This window comes from Myotis myotis, unplaced genomic scaffold (assembly GCF_014108235.1).
Source record: "Myotis myotis isolate mMyoMyo1 unplaced genomic scaffold, mMyoMyo1.p scaffold_m19_p_7, whole genome shotgun sequence".
NCBI classification, from domain to species: domain Eukaryota; kingdom Metazoa; phylum Chordata; class Mammalia; order Chiroptera; family Vespertilionidae; genus Myotis; species Myotis myotis.
The window spans coordinates 33,257,249-33,278,627 of NW_023416379.1; the positions used below are offsets into that span (position 1 = coordinate 33,257,249).

At 39.0% G+C, this 21,379-nt stretch overlaps 1 protein-coding gene across 1 annotated transcript in view; it reads left to right on the plus strand.

The window, feature by feature from the left end:
- FRK (fyn related Src family tyrosine kinase) overlaps positions 1–21,379 on the plus strand; it is a 315,749-nt gene that overhangs the window by 275,366 nt on the left and 19,004 nt on the right. Inside the window, exon 10 of the mRNA XM_036317934.1 lies at positions 4,211–4,386. The gene's annotated coding sequence lies outside the window, so the exon portion shown is untranslated. The remainder of the gene's footprint in view (positions 1–4,210; positions 4,387–21,379) is intronic.

Here is a 21,379-nt window from a genome sequence, read left to right on the forward strand (position 1 = left end):
TAGTAACCGGGGATTTTGTGACATTTTTGTTATTTTTGATCAGAGGGGTCAACACCCAACAAAGCTCACCCTAACTCTATTTCAGTTTTATCATTTTTAAAGAAGGAGGGGAAAATAAATATTCCCCTCCCCCATTGCTCTACTATGCTGTGGGTGATGAACTGATGTGGCAGGTGATGATGTGACAGGTGATGACTGGAACCTGGAATCCTCCGGCTCTGTGCTGGTGACTTACTCCTATCACACAGCCACCACACCACAACTTCTGCTTTGATATATTGTTGCATTGCATTTTGGATCTTTGTTTTTGTGTTGACTTTGGAGACTCAGAAAGAAATTCTCTGCCTGATCTGGGCAAATTTAGTCTAGGTTCTGGAGGGAATGGGAAGAGAGATTTTTTTTTCTACCCACCCAGGAGAAAATATTATGTACACCCTCTTTGAAAGATGAAAGGACAATTACATTGATGTTATTTTAAAAGGATTGTGAATTAAATGAATGATGCTTAACCCAAGACAGGGAGAAAAATTTTATTATGCCGACTTTTAACATTCTTTGGATGCTCTAATTTGATAATATTTTATTAATTGATTAATTTTGCAATAATGCATTTCTTCATCTCATGTTCTTGTTCAAGTAGTAGCCATAGATTAAAAATATTTCTGGGAATCTATATACATTATTATGTATTATCTCCAGTTACAGTTGATATTTTTAATAAGATTTCTATTAGGTGAGGGAATATATTGAGACAAAAAGAAAAGATATAACTATAATATTCTAAAACCTAAAAAGGCATGTGTGTTTTATCTAGTAAATATCAACGTCCTTGTTCTTCCTCTGACATAGATTATTCCATATTTCTAGGTGTACATTCAATGCAGAATCTCTTGTTTTATCTGGAATGTTTCTCCCATTCACAAGTAAAGATTAAAGTTATGCTAAAGAGGCGTACACAGTTTTAAATAAATAATTTTTAAAAGCCTGCATGAGGATTTTCCTTCTTGTTGGTTTTTCTTTAATTCTGATAAACATTCTGATTTTCCAAATATAACTTACAATTTTGTATAAATGTTTAAATAAGAGAGTTGATGATTTTTCCCCTTTGTCATTTTATGGTGTGTTGGTTTAATGGTGATTTTCTATCTTTGATATTTTACAAATGATTTTTTGACCAATAATTTGTTCCAGATAATAATCCCTGATATCACACCAGGAAGTGTCTGTGTAATGTAAATTTCAATGCTAAATTATTTATTGTATATAAATTTTCTATCAGAAGGGGATCAACACACTGATCCACTAATGCTGGTCTAATAGAAAGTTAATGGCTTATTCCAACTGATTTTGCAAGAACAAAGGGACATGCTAACCTTGATGATAGTGTGCAATTAGCCAAATGCCTAGGGAACAGGTTTCTACAGTCCACATTATGTCTGCAGAACTACAAAGGTAGCAACTTTTTTCTAAGCCATGTTCCTTATTGGATTATTGCCATTAAACCTGCAGAGAGATGGAGCTGAAAATCAGTAATACACTTGGGTGGATAGAAGCCTTCTGAGATAGGTTGTCTAATTAGTGAATGCCTAACACTAGGGTGCTGTTCAGGCCCAGGAAGCGTATGTGAGTAGTCATTGCAGTACTTTCCTGGTTTGAAAATTAGATCTGAGAAGGCAGCATGATGGCTAGTGATGCATATCCAAATTATTGCCTCGTGAACACAGATTTCAGCAATGACTCCACTTCCTTTGGGTAAACTAGAAAGCAAATAACTATCCAGCCAGGCAGGATTCTCCTTCTGCAGGATTTCAGCTATGACTCTGGCTTCATTAAAACTAAAGCTGTCTGCTCTTCAAAAGATACTGTTAGGAGAATGAAAGGCCAAATCACAGGCTGATATGACATTTTTGCAAACCACCTTTCTGATAAAAACTTGTATCCAGATTATATAAAAATGCTCAAAATTCAATAATAAAAACCAAAAGTAATATAATATAGGCAAAAGATGGGAAGAGATACTTTACCAAAGTATACTTATGGATGTAAATAAGCATGAAAAGGCATTCAACATCAGTAGATCGTAGAGAAATGCAAACTAAAACCAGGAGACACCACTATATACCTATTAGAATGTGTGCAATTTAAAAGACTGACCTTACCAAGTTTTGTGAGGGTGTGGAGCAACTGTAACTATCATAAACTATTATAGGGCACATTAAATGAAGCAACTATTTTAGTAAACTCTTCTTAAAAATTTGATCATGTGTATACCATATCATCAGCCATTCTGCTCCTGAGTTTTTATGCCATAGAAATGAATGCATATGCCCACACAATGGCTTATATGTGAATATGATGACAACTTAATTGGTTAAATAAATGGATAAATAAATTGTGATGTAGGCATATAATGTAATATTACTAAGCAATAAAAATGAATAAATGACTAATATACACAATTAGCATTGGTGAACTTTAAAATAATTATGCCAAGTAAAAGAAGCCAGACAAAAAAAGAGTATATACTTTATGATTCCATTCATGTGACACGCTAGGAAATGCAGATTCATCCAGAGTAACAGAAAGGAGATCAGCGGTTATCTAGGCACTGAGACTCGGGAAGGAACAGGGGCACAAGGACACTTATTTGAGATGATGGATCTCTGCTGTGGTTACGGTTTCACAGGTACATATAGATGTCGAACGTAGTAAATTGTACACATTAAGCATGTGAAGTTTATTGTATGTCAATTACACTTCAATGAGAATATTACAAACAATACAAAGGCTCCTAAAACACTCATGCCCCTCTTGGAGAAACAATTCAATAATATGTCATTTTGGGGGGAAAAAGTCTTCCACTTTATGAATTTTTTTTCTTATCAATTAGACATGTGGCCATCTCCCTGCTTCTTCTCTCTCTTTCATTACTTATTACTTCCTATCTTCTCTATTAGTCATTGTTATTCATTGGTTTAGTCTTTGACAAATATTCATTGAACATGTTTTCTGTGCCAGGCACTATTCTAGCTTCTGGGAATCCATTAGTGAAAAACAAAAACAGTGACTTCCCTGAGGAAGCTGATGGTCTAGGAACACAGACATCGATACACTTCAAAACAAACCTCTAAGACTGTCGCAGAAAGTGCTATAGAAGGAAAAGGGAAGGGCCCTATGAGAGGGTGTCTCAGATACCCGACCTGGTCTACAGGGTACCAGAAGTCTTGCCTGGGATGTGACACTTGATGTAAACTCCTTTGAGAAAATGCATGGGCTCCATTATGGACTCAAAGCACACTGCCTGTCTCCAGGTAGATGCTCTATATATGTTTTTTATTTAAGTGGGATATTTCCTTGTACTACGTTTAATACTTTTTTAATAGTTTTTTTCTCCTCCTTTCAAGGTAACCTCTGAAAGCACTATTTAACAAGGCAAAACAGATTTAATCAAATTAAAATTATATGTATCTCTTTACTTTTGTTGTATTTTTAAAAAATCTCATGTCTTTGCTTTTTATCCTGTCTTTTTAATTTAATTCACCATAAGCACATGATAAAATTGTACTAATTGAACACAGATAATTGAAGGGAAAATGTTCCGGCCCTTACTTTATTAAATTATATGTTCACTTTCCATGTTGCACTGATTAACTCTTATTTACTTATCTATTGGAGACTGATGTTTTCTTTTTGTATAATGCATTTTCCCCTAAAGCTCAAGAAAAGTGAAACTGGAGAACCAAAGTGCTCATAGTAACTTAGTCTCCCTGACACCATTATTCCTCCCAAACTCACACTTTAATGACCAGCTGGTATTTACCTGCCAGCCAATAGGCCCGCAATGGGAGGCTTGATAAAGCAGGTCTTGTATATATATATATATATATATATATATATATATATATATATATATATATATATACAGGTCTTGAAATATATATATTTTCTTACTATCTATGTGGATTCATGTCAAGTGCTTTTCAAATAAATTTCAACTAATATTTACTCCAGATCAATACTCTACCCAGAATGCACATTGTCTCTCACGTAACACAGACGGGTAAATAAATTTAAGATGCTGACTTTTTGAAATGGCTGTTTAAAAAGTCAGAACTAAAGCTTCTTTAGATATGACAATATAATACAAGTCATTATTTGTTTTAAAAATTGCTTCTAAAATGTTACTTTTTATTTTCTTTTGTATACATAGGTGCTCAGTCCCATGGTATAACTCACTTCGAAGATCAGGTTATAGCAGAATTTGCTCTGTAAGCTCTGAAACAGCCTTCAGCCAAAAGCAATAAAACCAGACTTGAACTAAAGATGGCCATCAGGAAAAACAAGGAGCCTTATTGAATACTTCTCTGCACCAGAGCCTGGAGCAAGGTGAGAGGAAATTAGATGTTACTTCCATATGACCAAGGAGGGAGAGGAAAAATCCTGGAAAAGGTCTAGGACCATCAAGGAGGTTGGAGGTCTGAAACACTGGGAGGAATTTTTTTTCTGTCAACACACATTTTCTTTGCTTCTCCCTACCCCCAACCCCCCCCACCCCTCCCCCGCCTCCCCATGAGATTCTAACATGCTTTCCTGGAGGATGTCCATTTTATCTCCCTCACAAACACTCCTTTGCCCCATTCACTGCTTTAGTGAGCCTCTTTGACTGAAAGAGCTAATGTTCCTAGACCTCATGCATGGTGGATGGAGGGAAATAAAACCACTAGGGCATCAACATAGAGGAATCAGAAAAGTGTAACTCAGTGATCTTAGCTCTGTTGCATATCAGGACCATCTGGGGAACGTTGGAAACATGGTCATACCTCCATCAATTCTGACTTAAATGATCTCGACTGGGTCCAAGTACAGGTGCTTTTAGAAGTCCACTCATAGTTCCATTCTATGAGCAGGGTTGAGAGTCAGTGGTATAAAACTCATCATTATTCTATTTTTTCTATTTTAAACAAAGGTTTTTATAGTCTTTATGACCAGTACTCCTTTTTCTAAATGTCCTCTCCTCTCAGTCCTGCTCATTGATGAAATTCATACTAGACCAAAGGAAAGGATATAGCAAACTGTCACCTCTATGGACACTGGCATAGCAACTGGCTGGACAGTAATTGCTGTGAGGCTGAAAACATGACAATCTAAGACAACACAGCCCACATTCACACCACTGGAAGGGCTGCATGGTGAGTGATGCGAAGCAGAGTGGCCTGGCCTAGGGCCCTTCTCTGAATGGACAGTCCTCATGAAGGACCTTTGTTTATTGAAGAAAACTTACTTGAGAACTTGAGGTAGAGCTACCTATGATGTGTGCCCTATAAGGCTAAATAGCCTTGGATGCTGATAGGATGCTATTAGGAAAACAATATGCCATCTTTTATGCTCATCTCTGAGTTAGAGCTCAGAAGGCTGAGTTGCGTGAAGCACGATGGAGACAGTAGTGGTGAGCAGCTCAGAATGACCACAGCAGAGTGGGTGTGCCAATCCCCGCATCAGACTGGAGGAGATGAGGCCTGGGTTCTACTCATTGTTCTGGCACAAATGAACCTAGTTAGCTTGGGAAGTACATTTGGCTTTGGGAGCTTTCTTTTCCTTCACTGAAGGGGCCTGGTTTGGGATTAGATGATATCTAAGGCTTTTTATAGCTGTAATATTATACAGTATACCCCTTTAAGAGATATTACTGAATATTTATCTACTGATAAATATATGAGATGTTGGAGGAAATAGGCCCCTCTTCACCTATTTAAAATGGTCATAGAATGTTAGAGTTGGAATTTAGTCAGTCATTTAGTGAATACCTCCTGTGAGTAAAGGGCTGTGCGAGGATGGAGAGTGGAGCATTAAAAGAAGCTGATTGTGGTCACTGCCTTTCTGAGACTGGCACCACATGGAAGGGCAGCGGAAACCACTCGAAAGGCTGATAGAGCGCCAGCACAGATGAAAGATTTAACAGAGGTTCAAAGATCAATGAGGGAATCAGAGGGAGAAATACAGACCATTTAGCTCCATCACTATGGTTAAGAATGAATTTACAAGATCTGCGTTTATTTCTTGAAGGTGTTAGAACTGACGTGTGTGTGGTGGTGGACTTTCTTGGGAAAGGCACTGTGTCCTTTTTGCAAACCCAATGGGTTTACTGGGCACCTGTGTTGTCTGGGTGCTCGGTACATGCTACTCTTGGCTGATTGCAGAGTAGAAGTTATTGTCGGTATTGCTTTCAAACCTACTCTAGCCAAGAGCAGCATTAGCCTGGCACCTGCTGTATAGATTTGTCATCATATTATAAGGAGCAGAGCCATTTGGCGGTGCCTTGCTCCAGGTCTCTTTGCTGCACTGCACTGGATTCTCACATTAGAAGAACATAATAACATCAATGTGTTCGGATGGCCCTTTCACAAGCCATAATTCGGATGTGGTGATCATCAGACTAGAGTCTGAATGAGCAGCTTCCTGGACCTCACATGGCTTCTCTCTCATCGTGGCAGCCACTGAGCACTGGGGCGATGAGCTGTGTCACTGGAGTGTGATGACAATGCCAGGAAGGATTATAAACAGAATGTACCCAAAGAAGCTACTGGTGCTTGTGAGTGCCAAGAGGAACAGATGGTACTGCAGAGGGTGTTTAGGAAGGCCATTAGGACAACTTAAGTTATCAGAAGACTGTGACAAGAGACTCACGAGGCACAACAGCCATCAGCTTAGTTGGGTACAAAGTCAAGATAAAGATAGCAAAGGCATAATCTGTATTCGGGGAATGTGACAAAGTCAGGAACTCAAAGAAGTGATATATATTGCTTAAAAATGACATTGATGTGGGCAAGAAGGAATATAGATATAATATGTCAGCATAGGGAACCATTCAGGTTCCAGCTAATGGGGATACCCAGGTGTGGCCTATAGGAAGGAATATCGACTGCAAGGAAGTGGATATGGAGCAGGTTCATTGTAAATAAGGACCCAGTGTAAGCTCACTTCCCTCCTAATGTTTGGGGCCCAGGCATCAGAGTCCAGTGTCTGTACATTTGGATGATATTAGCTCCAAGGGCCCAGAACCTGAATGTTGAGATTGTAAACAGAAAGACAGAAGCAAATTTTGGAGGAATCAGAATCAGTTCTCACACTTCTCAAAGCTTCAGGTCATCTCTTAGCCCTGATTCTGAGACCCCTCACCCACCCACCCAACCTCATGCAGCAGAGGGACATACACTGAGCAGATGGTTGCACAGCAAAGGGACTGATCCAGGTTACCATGCAGTCTTTTTTTTTTTTAATTATTAGTTAAGGTATTACAAATGTATCCTCATCTACCATGCAGTCTTTTTACTAAGACATGACAGCATTTACATTGATGCTAACTTTGAAATTAGGGAATCAGAATGTCAGTGAACGGCTATTACAAGCAAAGGCCATGTGTAAGGCAAGGTTTGGGATTGAACATAAAAAGGATCTAAATATGGTCTCTTTCCCAATGGACACCCCATAGAAGGGCAGAAGCACCCACCAAATGGCCAATAGAAGTCAACTCAGATAAATGATTTAATAGGGGTATAGCATTCAGTGGGGAAATGAGAGAGAAAAATAAGGTATTCTAGATCAAATTCTTTAATTAATGGAGGAAGAATGGGATCCCCAGATAGTCACACAGAAGCAGGTGGCAAAAATAGAATCAGGGAGCATTTCCCTCAGGGAAATCTGTGAACATACCCATCACCCTGTCCTCTGATTTGGCAATGCAGCTTCCAAGATGATCACATTCACCAATTTACATCTTAGGTTTGTGTTCAATGCAGTCATTTTAAATGGAATTGTGTGTGTGTGTGTGTGTGTGTGTGTGTGTGTGTGTGTGTGTGTGATTAAACTCATGCATTCCTTATTGAGTTTCCATCTGGAAGGGAAAACATGAAATACAGCCAAACAAAATTATATTACATGCTATAATCTTATTTCTCTGTCAGTTTATGGACTACCCTGGCTTGTCCATATCTGAGGCTCATTTCCCTCCAACATGAGGGACCCTATTTGTACAGTTTACTTCATTTTAGTGAGAGCCTTGTTCAAAGTGTCGTGCCTGGACTAGCAATTTGGCATCACCTGAGAGCTAGTAAAAAATGCAGAAGCTCTGCTCTCCCACAGACCCACTGAATTAGAATATGCGCGTTAACAAAATCCCTTAATGATTTCTATGCACATTAAAGTTTTAGAAGCTCTGCCTCACATTCCTCCCTGACTCCAGATTTGTAGTCCCCAACACTGACTTTATGTCTCCATCTGGCTGAATCAGAGGCAGCTTTTATCCCCCTGCAAATGGAATTTATGATCATTCTTCCCAAGTGGCTCTTCCTATATTTTGAACTCAGATCATGGTGTCACTTCCCTACCCAATCCTAAGCTCCCAACACCAGGGTCATTTTCTACTCTGTTCTTTTCCTGAACCTTTGACATTGGTCAGATCCAAATGGGATGAATCTTATCCCAGAAATGCCTCTTTCATCTGCCTAGACTTTCTTATTGCCTCTATTTCTTTGGTTCGGGAAGAAAGTCTTCCCAAGAAAAAGCCGTTCCAATGTCTCTACTACTTCCCCTGCACACCATCACCACCACCATTTTCATCTCACCCAATTTTCCTTTAAAAAGTATTTCCACTCTATCTTAACTATAAGTCAGTGATGGTGAACCTTTTGAGCTCGGCGTGTCAGCATTTTGAAAAACCCTAACTTAACTCTGGTGCCGTGTCACATATAGAAATGTTTTGATATTTGCAACCATAGTAAAACAAAGACTTATATTTTTGATATTTATTTTATATATTTAAATGCCATTTAACAAAGAAAAATCAACCAAAAAAATGAGTTCGCGTATCACCTCTGACACGCGTGTCATAGGTTCGCCATCACTGCTATAAGTCATCAGCCAAAACTGCACTAAGGATTTTGTGAGAGCTGTGGTCAACATCTGTTTTGTTTTTTTCTAGCAGTACACACACACACACACACTTCAACCCCACCCCCCCATATCTCTCTCTGTCTCTCTATATAATGACTATCTATCTATCTATCTATCTATCTATCTATCTATCTATCTATCATCTATCTATCTAATCATCTATATCATCTACATATAGATATAGATAATATAGATGTTATACATGCAACTTTTCAGAAATTTAAGATCCAAGTTAATGGAAAAGCAATTGTCCAATTACATTGCAAATTGCAAAATTGTCTCTTTTGCTCTAAAACAATCAGAGTACTTTAACTATGGTTGTGCCATCATATTAATAGAAATAAACTCCACTCTCTTATGAATTTGGCAGTTTAATAAAATAGATTATATTTCCTAACTAACAAAAGGACCAAAACACCACGAACAAACACCTTTATGTTTTCCTTATGGAAGAGATGCTGTTATGAAAAATTACTCAGGCTTAATAGCATTTTTAAAATGAGGTTATTCATTTAATAAAATTTAGTACTACCCTATGGGAATGATGGCTTACTAATAAGGGCAATACATTCAGAACTTTTTTTTTTTTTCCTGAAGAAATGGTATGACATGTGCTATATTGGTGTCCCTGCTTCAAATTTTAATGGAACTCCTAAAATTTTTGGAAGGCAAAAACAGCAGTACAGAGTTCACTGGGAAATCTTGGTAGCTCTTGCATGAGTTATGCTGTCTTTCCAGCTGTGAGTCACGCTCGCTTTCAGTTGGGTCTTTTTGTATGAAACGCTCTGGAGGAATTAGGTTGACTGCATTACAGGCTTCCGAGGAAAAAAAGCAGCCACGATTTTCTTTACTTGACATGTCAAGGATTTTATTCCCTCTGCCTGACCTTTCTACCATTTCCTTATAAGTCATGTCTGCAGTTCTTAAGTGTAATGACAACATCGCTTTATTTTCCTTGCTATATGAAATCTGCTTTAAAATGGTTCTTTTGTTGTTCAAGTTCGGTGCTTCTTTATTTATTTAATGAAAAACTGCACTCTTTATTGTGACATACACATATTAATGTTTCATGCAGTGAACATGAAAAATATATCAAAGGTATGGCTTGTGATGAAGCCTGAATCAGAGCCTGATCTGCTCAATATGGACACTAATGACTCCGCGGTGGTTTTGCGAGGCCAGAGTGCTTGCTCCACAAGATTTTTAGCCCCAAGCTGAAAACCTTGGCCAAATGAGTTCATCACATCCCTCAGGATTTATGATATTAGGCTGCCTGACAGCGAGTAAGGGGCAGATTTGTTCAGACCAACAAGGGCACGCTGTTCCAATGCAGTGAAAAGTAGCCAACACTCCCGACTTCACATCTCCGTTTCCATTTGGCAGAGCTTTTTATGCTTAAAACCTAAATGAAATTCCGAGCTGTGGTTATGCATTCATTTTCTAACTGAGAAAATACTTTTCGTGTCCTTTCCCTATAATAATACCTTTTATTTGTATAGCAATTTGCGACCTGCGCAGTTTTCACTTCTGTTATCCTTGCTAAGCTCCCCCCGCGCCCCCTCCCACCACCAACCCTGGTAGTGATTGTCTTATCATTCTCATTTTTACAGATAATAGAGTTGATGCTCAGAGAGCATAAGTGATTGTCCAAGGTCACTCGGGTGGTAATTGAAATCAGAACTCAAACCCAGGTCTTTTGACTCCATCTACAGCAAAGGGCTCTTTTGACTATAGCCCATTTTACAATAAGCTGGAATATCTTGACCTTACAAATTGTAAAAGGTTTTCAGAATTTCTTTAGAACATGGCTTGAAACACAGGGACATTTGTAACGAGTGTTTTTCTTTCAACTAGAACCAATAGTGAGTCATTTCACTGTTTTCCCTTAGAGCATTCTCATTTTTCATTCCATACACAAAATGCAGTGTTCATTACTTTTGGTGGTACGTTGAGAAAACTTGTTTTTAATATTAAATATTTCACTGGTGAATATTCAAAGGGCTTATGCCGGGTTCCATAGACTGTGGTGTGACCTTGGTAAGGTTACTTAATGTTTTTTATGTCTCTGTAAGTTTAGGGTAAAATCTTTCTCTTTCTTGGCAATTGTAATGCCTAATGAATTAGTGCTGCTAGAGTGCAATCAAAGGCTTTGTCCTGAAAGCAAGGGAAATGCAGCACCCAGGCTGACCCAGGTATAACCACAGCTGCCAACTGCCCAGAGCTCAGGACCACTGATTTGGAGCTGAGATGAATTTGCTAGCATTGATGACAGTGGGTAAAACAACACAGAGTTGGTGCTATTTTTTTTTTAACCACCACTTTGCCCTTTCTAATGCAACCCAACACAGAAACATTCTTAGGGAGTGAGTGTAAGATTTGCCTTTGTGCTCAGCCCCTTACCAACTTCTTCCACATGCTTGTATTATATATCTGGTATTCTTTTTGAAAAAATAGTACCCTCTAAAAAATATATTTATAATATTTGCTGTAATTTTCTCATTTTTTCTTATTTTTTGTCAGTTTGTTAATGGTTTTATAATGGTGGTATAGGTTGTGTAAGTTATTGTTATTATTGAAACACCTTAATTAAAGAGTTCTCTGCAGGCAGAGTCTGTCCCATCATGGGAATGGTTCTCATCCAGTGCCATGGTTTCAAATGCAACACAGATGCATTTGAACTCACTCTCAGAGTGAGTGCGCTAGCCTTGACCTCTCTACTGAATGCTAGGCTCAGATATACTATTACTCTCAGACATTTCTCTTGGAGATTTAATAAACCTTTAAAACTTAGGTGTCCAAGATGAAATTTTTAATTCTGCCACTGATCCTTGCTATAGTCTTCTTTGACTCAGAAAGTAGCTTCTCTAGCTGCTTTAGGTGCTTAAGCCAAAAAACTTGGAGTAATCATGCGCTCTCCTTCTCTACAACTCCCACATCCAACTATCAGGAAATTCTGTTTGTTCTATCTTTGAAATATATCCATATGCTCTACTTTCACCAACCCCACACTACTCTAAGCAGTGATCACCTCTCTCTTTCACTATTGCAACAGCCTCTGAGTGGCCTGCCTGCTTCTCTTTCGCCCCCTGCAATCTGTTATTCTCTCAGCAGCTTGACTGATGCTTCAATACACAAGCCATACCATATAGCTGCCCAATTCAAGATCCTCTGAAGTCTTCTACTCTCATCTATTAGAAAACTCAAGACCATCCCACAACCTACATGGTTTGGCTCCTGTTCTGTCTGACTTCATCTTCAACCTTCTACCTTCATTTTGATCGCTGTGTTCTAGTCGCTCTAGTCACATTGGCCTTTGAGCTGTCCTTCAATCACACCAGGCATACTTGGTCACAGGGCCTTTGCATTGGATATGAATATGCTTTCAGTCCACCAAGCTTGTCTCTGAGACGTCTTCATGGCTCATGCCTTCACTTCATTCTGATCTCTCATCTGTGAGGCCAGAGGGGCCTTTCCTGAGCATCTAGACCTTATCTAATATAGGACTCCTCCCAGCTGATCTTATCAAGTTCTTCACCTGTTTTACTTTCCTTTATAGAGCTTATCACCACTTGGTGTATGTTGTGTGTGTGTGTGTGTATACAAAAACAGTGCCTAACAAATAGTAAATCCTTAGTAAATATTTGTTGAATAAATAAAGTTGCCTTACTAAAATCCATATTTTCAATTAATTTTTAAAATGTTATCATTAGAAAAGACACATCTGCCAATCTTAATGCAGTGTTCCATGAGCTAGATTCAGTTTTATTTGGATTGGACTGAGCAACATTACTGAGATCCAATAAATTGCATTCATTCCCTTAAAACAGTTTTTCTCTCATCCAGACACCATTTAAAGTTAGTTTGAGAAACTGGGTCTGTAGCTGAGGAAGCTGATCTTACTGTTCAATCAGAATGCCTAGCAGCATTGAGCTCACTCCATTAGTGCCGACAGATTTCCCAAACAGTAGCTGCTTCTGAGAGAATAATATTCACACCAGGAGAGTGTCAATTTTGCATCTAAGATAGCAAGTGGAAACTATTCCTTAGTTCTGAATATTGCAGAATATCATGTTTTAGAAGTACATTTGATTTTTCACATTCTTCTTCAATTAGATCTCTTAGCTCATTATTTCTACTTTGACTTGATGCTCAATAGCTATTTCATTTCCTTAATTGGAATTTCTCTTTGATCATTCTACTTTGTGGTGTCACTAACCTAGTAAGCATGGATGAGAAGTGTTGTGTGTTTTGTTGGAATGCTGATACTAATGCAGGCTGATCACAGTCTGGATCATATAAATGAAAATGCTGCATAAGCCAAAATGCACTATATGTCAATGTTGTTAAGGTTGCTATGAGTACAATTATCATCATTGTTATCATGGATATAAACCTTTCTCAATAAATGCAGGAGTGCAAGAAATAATAATAGTTCTCAGTTTTAAAAAAATCAATTTAAACTTATCTCAGCACGTCCCTCTTGTTTAGCTAGCAGGAAATTCAATCTAGTCATTGTTGCTCATATCACCCTCCCCTCTCGGCCAGAATTATGCAAAAGTTCTCAGGTTTTTCCCAGAGTCAAAGCAGTGAGCTGGGTCCATTAGTCATTGGCAGTTAGTCAAACAAACACTGGTTACTGATGGAACCTCGGCTCCCTTTCTGGTTGGGTTGCCTCACTGCTTCTATGCCATTCTTGAGGCAGAGGACTCTGGGGAGTCTGGGAGCCCAAGTGCCTAGAGCACAACCTCCCCGTCTCATAAAAATAAGAAGAGTCCTCTCCACAGGAGTCCTGGTATTTTAACAGTGAGAGCTCAGAGTTTCTGGAACAAACTAGACAGGCTAAGCACAATAGGTCTATTATATGGCAATAAGTCACTCACGGAATTTCCAGAGGGGCCAGGAAAATGAGTTTGGATGCTTTGCAGCCAGATAAATGCCCAACCACATGATGGGACCATTCTAACGGGACAGGGAGACACTATTAAGCTATAGAAGTTTATCTTTTGTTTTACTGTTTCCTGGTGGCACAATTAGCTTTGGGGGCACATACACTGGTTGACATTAGGGAAACTTTTCTAAATAGTGTGTTTATTTGCATCTATCTGTATGAATGAACATTGAGCAGAATTGAAGCTTTATTCCTGCTGCTTTTCCAGGCACACTCAGAAGATGGTTGGGTCTATGCCATCCAAAGTAACCACCTGTTTGGAAGGGTAATAAAAAATTCTCTGAGAAATATAGTCATAATAGGTTTACTTAGTAATTTGCCTCAAGTTGAGCTGACTGAAACCTTAGTGCTGCCTTTAGTGATAGGAACCAAATGACTACTATATGCAGATGCTCTTTATCACTTGCATGGACAATTCCAAATAACTCTATTTCACAGTTCGATTCCCAGAGTCATCAGAGGGAACACTTTGTATCTAGCTGATCTTGGAAGGCCAATCAGCTTGAAGTCTGTTCAAGAACAAACATGCTCTTATAGCTGTAAGCCCTTTTAAAGGTTGAAGCCCCTGATTAGTAGCTACTACCCTCAGGAATTTTTAGGACAAAATTTTCTGTCTTCTGGAAAACTGTGGCTTTAATGAAAGTTTTCATTTACATTATAAGACTGAAGTGGCTTCGTTAGGACATCCTTGGCGTTATCCTCGGATGCTCTTGAAGTTTTCATCTTGTAAAGGCGAAGTGACAACAGCACTTTACATAGTTAATTTTCTGTGAGAAAATACCAGCTTTTTCACTAAGGACTTATTATCAAGACAAAATAAATCTCTTTTGAAAACAGCACAGAATATATATGCTTCAGATACTTGCCATTCAGCCACAGCTGTGGTTTCCTTTTGTTTGCTTTCTTATTCCTCTGCACAGTGCTTTAAACAAATCTAAATTAGTTGCTAAAACTTAGGCATTGAGAAATTTTACACAGAATTCTCAACTTGGGTTTTCTCTTGAGAATTTGGAAGCTTTCGCAGTAACACTGCACCTGGCAAAGAAGATAGAAACTGACAGCTGATGAGCTTAGATGAGGTTCTGACCTGGTTCACCTCAAGCTTCATGCCTTCTTACCATATTTCTCCCAGGCCTCTCTGTTACCTGCCTATCTCTTAGGCAGTTGAGTTTGCAACCTGTTTTTTTTTTAAACCATGGATGTCAAAATGTGGATATCTGTATTTTTCTAGGGAGAAAATTTATAATTTTCATAAAAGCTCAAGAACCCTTACTTTGGATGCTTTAAGTCACTCCACCCCCCCCCCCCATATTTTAAAGGTCAAATTACATATGTGTTTCAATGTAAATGTTTTAAGTGGTTCTTAGGAATTAGATATAATAGAAATAATTTTATAGAAATAATTTTATAGAAATAATGGTAATAATAGATGATGAAGAAAAGAATATCATCTGGAAGCAGACTCAATATCAAAGCAGGTCCTAGCCTTGTTCCACATCTGTAAGTCACAGAGTTCTTGGATTCACCCTGGGGCACTGGTGATGAATTATTTTTGTTCATATTGACTTGGGGGCAGTCCTCATAGTCTAGCACTGTTCACTCAAGAAAATGTCACTGCAACAAATTGTCAGTGACTTGATTGCTATAGGGAGGAACACAACACTCTCATGAGGGAGCCTATGTATGGCTGACCAGCCAGGCATAAAGCAGAGCTTAAAGTAGAGAACTGAGGAGGATAGCAGTGAATATTTCCTTCACAGAATACCCAGCAGGGAAAAACCATAGGGGATCAAAGTCTGGTGAAGAATACCACCGCCCATTGTCTCTGACAGCATGTGCGATTGATTTTCCTGAGGTAGCCCATTATCTTCCTCAGTAATGTATATGAATTCCCTTTCAGAATACTAGAGTGGACAAAAAATCTTTTACTTAGAATTTCTAAGTGGTAAGGAATGTGGGGCATTGCTAATCTATATTATAAAAGGCCTGTGGTCCTAACGCCGGGTGTGGGTGGGTGGGACTGTGAGCTCTGTGGGTGGGTGGGCGGGGTCGCACAACTTCATGTGCTGGGCTTCTAGTATAATAATATACAGATCCTTAAAAATACCTCCAGAAAAAGTATTGGTATATCTAGAAGAAAAAATACTGTGATTTGCATCCCTCCCCACTGCTCATATTAGATGCCTTTGAGTGACTCGTTTTTCTCCGTGAGTGAATGCTTGGAGTCCATGGTAAATAATCTGGAATTTTGCCATATTTTTAATACAAATATAGCCCCAACATACAACCATAGCAGCTTTGAGCATTGTGCTTATGGAATGGAAATCCATAGAGTTGGGCAGAGAAAGAATGAGCTGGTCAGATGCTGTCTGGTATATTTTTGAAGAACAGTCAAAGGTCACTTCAAAAGAACAGAGCAAGAAAAGGATAAAATATGACACTTTTCAAAAACAATAAATTAACACCCAAGCTTGATTACTTTATTATTTTAATTGTTTTATCTTTATTAAATTCTGTTTTGATTTTTTTAGCAGAGGTCCAATTCAATGTTATAAATATAGTGATAATTGGGACTGGAATAAGTGTCAGCAAGTGATGTTTCTTTAGTGATGGCTTAAGCATAATGGTGAGTCACTCTGCTTCAAATCTTCTGGTACCTTGTGCAAAGACCTGACTCTGAGAGGGTGGGAAAATGATTATTTGTGCCATAAGCAGAGGACTTGGTTTTTCAAAATGGATAAAGAAAGGTTGGGCAGGCAGGGCAGCAGTACTGTGCCCTGGAGCACAGGAAGGGTGCAATAGGTTGAGGCAGGGGCTGAGAACTCTTGGGCTCCTAGCCAAAGGACAGGAGGTAGTACACTACCTGGCTCACGCCTGATATGGAGTTGGGCAGAGAGCTCAGTCGATGTATTTCTCCCCATTTTCTCTATCACAGCTTGGCCCTGTGCCCAGCACCAGGATGTAGGGGGGAAAGTCCTGTCTCTCATCTGTGAATGCAACGCAGCTCCTACTATCAAATTCCATAGTCAATTCTAGGGTATAGTGCAATGATCTTGACTGGCTTCAATAGTACTAGTGACAGTTTTGACATTTAGATAAGTATGAAAATTTTCTTACCATCTTAAAAATGTTTTTTGGAATTAAAATTATCCATACAAATTAGTCTTCTTTTGATTTGTTTTATCATAAGCAGGATAAAAATGTGCACATCTATATATATATATAAAAGACTATGCAACCATCCGACCATCCGACTGGTAGCTATGATGTGCAATGACCACCAGGAGGCAAATGCTCAGCACAGGAGCTGCCAAGCTGCAGTGACTTGGCAGCAGTGGTTCTCAGGTGACACACCCAGGAACCAGAGAGGAGGGAACCCAATTCTAGGGTGCATCACCCAAGAACCACCCTCTTGCAATCCAGAACCCCTGAGGGGATGTCAGAGAGCTGGTTCTGGCCCAATCCCCGCAGGCCAGGCCAAGGGACCCCACCTGTCAGAGGGACCCGCAAATTGCCTTAGAGCCATGGCACCACCCCAGTTGTGGCAAGCCAGGGAGGGGCTGCAGGAGGTTGGCTCCAGGGCGTGTCTGGTCCATCTTGCCCAATTCCACCTTGCTGGCCACTTTCTAATTAATATCCTTTCAATATGCACAAATTCGTGCAGTGGGGCACTAGTATAATATAGAGATAAAGGACACAGGATAAAAGAAACTAGAAGTTAGATCTGTTTTTCAATTCTATTTGACTACTATCTTACTACATTAGGCTTTTTCTATGTTAGTGCACACATGGGGGATGTTTTTATTTCTTAAATATATTTTATTGATTTTTTACAGAGAGGAAGGGAGAGAGATAGAGAGTTAGAAACATCGATGAGAGAGAAGAATCGATCAGCTGCCTCCTGCACATCTCCCACTGGGGATATGCCCGCAACCAAGGTACATGCCCTTGACCGGAATCGAACCCAGGGCCCTTCAGTCCGCAGGCCGACGCTCTATCCACTGAGCCAAACCGGTTTCGGCAGGGGGATGTTTTTAAAATGCAGATTCTAATTCAGGAAGTCTGAGGTGGGGACTGAGATTCAGTATCTCTCACAAGCTGCTAGGTGATGCCCCTGCTGGTGGTCTTAGGACTATATAATGGGAGTCAAATGCCTGACTGATCTATGTTAAGTTGCCATTCCAGTTCCCTCCAGTCTCAAAATGTCACCTCCTCCTCCCTATCCTCTGACTATGCTAGGTAAAATGGTAATTCCCACTGTCACTCTGTCCCCTTAACTGCCTTAATTTCCTCCATTGCATTTACTTTATAAATACTGACATAATAATTATGTATTGAAAGATTGTCTCTTCCCAGTATAGTATAGGCTCCATGAGGGCACTGACTTTATTTATCTATTTCATTTTATTATTGTGTCCTCATGGTATAAAGCAGTGCCTCACAAGTAGAGGATCATAATACAAAGTGAATGAATAGATAGATGGGTGAATGAATGAATTTTCTTTCCATCACTGCATGTGTGAGACCTTCTTTGGAGTCTAGGGCCTTTTTGAGGCTGAACAATCCCACCTTTGGACTACGTATAGGCAAGAGCAGTGTGGGCCATATCTAGATTTCTCTTGTCACAGAATTTGCTGGACACTAAAGGGAGTCTACAACTCTAACTGGCTGGCTCTTGATATTTTGCAATTTCCATATCATTGTAATAAAACTAATCAGAGTACAATCTTGCCCAGGGAGATCAAGCATTCTTAATTACTCTAGGTTTTGAAAGACATTGTTTCTCAGGATTACATAGTTAATTCAAGCTGCTTCAGGAATTCTCCTTCCAAATCACATCAGCTAGTACCAGAAGATAGGACACTCTCCTACCCTTTTTTGCTTATATTTATCTTGTCTCAACTTAGAAGAAATATTGTTCAGGACAAATTGAATTACAGTTCCAAACAAGGAAAGCTCCTGAGGACACAGTGCTAATTGCAGCTCTCAGGAGTGGAAGCTACATTAAGCAGATGTCAACAAGAATTGTAAGGTGCATTTTCTAAAACACCACAATAGGCAAAACCATTGTAACTGTAAATCAAAGAATTATTGTTCTAGTAGAGGCCCGATGCATGAAATTCATGCAAGGGTTTCGGCCCTCGCAGCCCTGGCTTCGTCTGGAAGGTCATCTGGAAGGATGTCCAGAAGGTCATTTGGCTGTCCAGTCTAATTAGTATATTATGCTTTTATTATTATAGATTCTGGGTAGAAAGTAGGCAGGGGGGGTCTATGGGATCATCTCTACCACATCACTCTGAACAATGTTAACTTTCATCAAAATGCTCATCCTCAAATTTTATTGACTTATGAAATCATTGTGTGAACACATTTTAAATTAAATTTTCATCACTTTCAGAACTTCATATTTTAAAGTATACCTCCCCCCCAATAAATGTCCTGAAGAAGGTAGTGCAAAAAGCCGTAGATAACTACAAGACTGGCTTTCTGTAATATTTTGACTCCAAATTTAAAACTGATCCTTTTAATTAAATTAATCACATCACAAACTGCTAGGAAAGAAAATATGAAGTTTGAATTAGCCCCTCGCTAAGGGTGAAGAAAGAGAATAAGTTATTTTATTTCAGCTAGAATCTATCATTTAGGTAAATTAGTGAAGCAATAATTTCAGTCAAATTTTGTTTCCTTTCTTCAATTCCACAATATACCTGCTAATTTTCTCACTCGTGGAAATGTAAGTCATCATATCTGTGGCTGATTGCTTCTACAACAGAAGGCCCTAAACCAGGGGTCCTCAAACTTTTTAAACAGGGGGCCAGTTCATTGTCCCTCAGACCGTAGGAGGGCCGGACTATAGTTTAAAAAAAAACTATGAACAAATTCCTATGCACACTGCACATATCTTATTTTGAAGAAAAAAACAAAACTTCAAAAAAAAGGCCCTACTAACTGCAAAATAAAAAAAAATAGACCTCCTAACATAAAAAAAAAAAAAAAATCCTAACTTGTTCTTACCTCAGTCCTCAGGCAGCAGCAGGCTCTGCACAGGCAAGCTCGTGACTCATCCGATCACACCTGAGACTGAGAGGAGTCAGGAGTCGAGAGACAGAGAGAAGGAGGGGAGTCAGAGAGTGCGGCGCACATTCCACACATGCCCACTGCTGGCCCTGGACGAGTCGGCTGCTAAGCAACAGGCAGCAGCAGCAAAAACACCCGGAGGGCCGGATAAATGTTTTCGGCGGGCCGCATGTGGCCCGGAGGCCATAGTTTGAGGACCCCTGCCCTAAACCATTAGTGACAAGAAACTAGCTCTCATTTCCAGTTTTTTGTTTGTTTGTTTTTTGTGGTGTTTTTTTGTTTTTTTTTTTTTTTTTGAGATCATTACAGGAAAGTAAAAAAGAAAAAACCATGATGAGGATGCCAGCAAATGATGGGGCTGCTGTGGGGCATTTTCTGTTCTCTGAGACTCTCTTTAAACCACAGGGAATGGATAGCTCTACCAACTAAGCCTTCTGGATTATCGGTATGGAAGTTTATCCTACATGCCAGATTATAAAATTCTCACACATAGAGCTATGTACCCTCTAAATCTGAACTAGAGATGACATGGTATTGATATTTTTTCTAATATGCATTTGTTGAGAAATGGGAAAATAGATATCATACTGTCATAAAATGACCACTCTACCAACCATAATCACATTTTAAATATATGAAAACATTATTCTTAATTGGAGAAATTAAAGATGTTGATGATAACGAAGTGATAAATAAATTAATAAGATTTTTTTCCATTGTGGAAGTCATCAGGATTGTAGACTTGAGTGAAGTGAGTTCCCTCTAATGAAGGAGATGGTGCACGTAGAGCCCAGACAATGCCATTGAAGAAAATGGTCATGTTGGTAAGATAAAACACACATATTCACATACAGACAGGCATATAAAGGAATTTGTTAAAAGTCATAAAGACAAAACATTCTTTTTCTATTGATTTCATTTTCAAAAAAACTATTTTCTTAGGTTCAAAGTATTATTGTACAGACACAGCCATTGGGCTTTACCAGTGGTTAAGTCCTTAGTCATACGATAAATATTGCATGAAATAAAATAAATAATTTCCCCCAAATATTTAAGGTCACTTATCTTTCTGGCTCACTTTGTAGACTTGAAAGAAACCTGACAGGAGGGGTGTTTTCCTGAGATACTTGGCTAATATTGCTTTTCCCCAGCAGTGATGGTTATGTAGTCTTGTCCAAGAAGCAGAAACCTTACTATGCCAACCAGGACTGAATAGCTCCTAGGATTTTAAAGGCATGGCGACAGGTGACTACCATATGAATGCTTATAGTCACAAGGAAGGGACTTTACTATTTGTGAAATAAATTAGAGCATACTATTAGAATACCATTAACTAATGGACAACCATCAGTCAACAACAGTGCAAAAAATAATTTTGTAAATTATTTCTTGCTGTTGACTAAA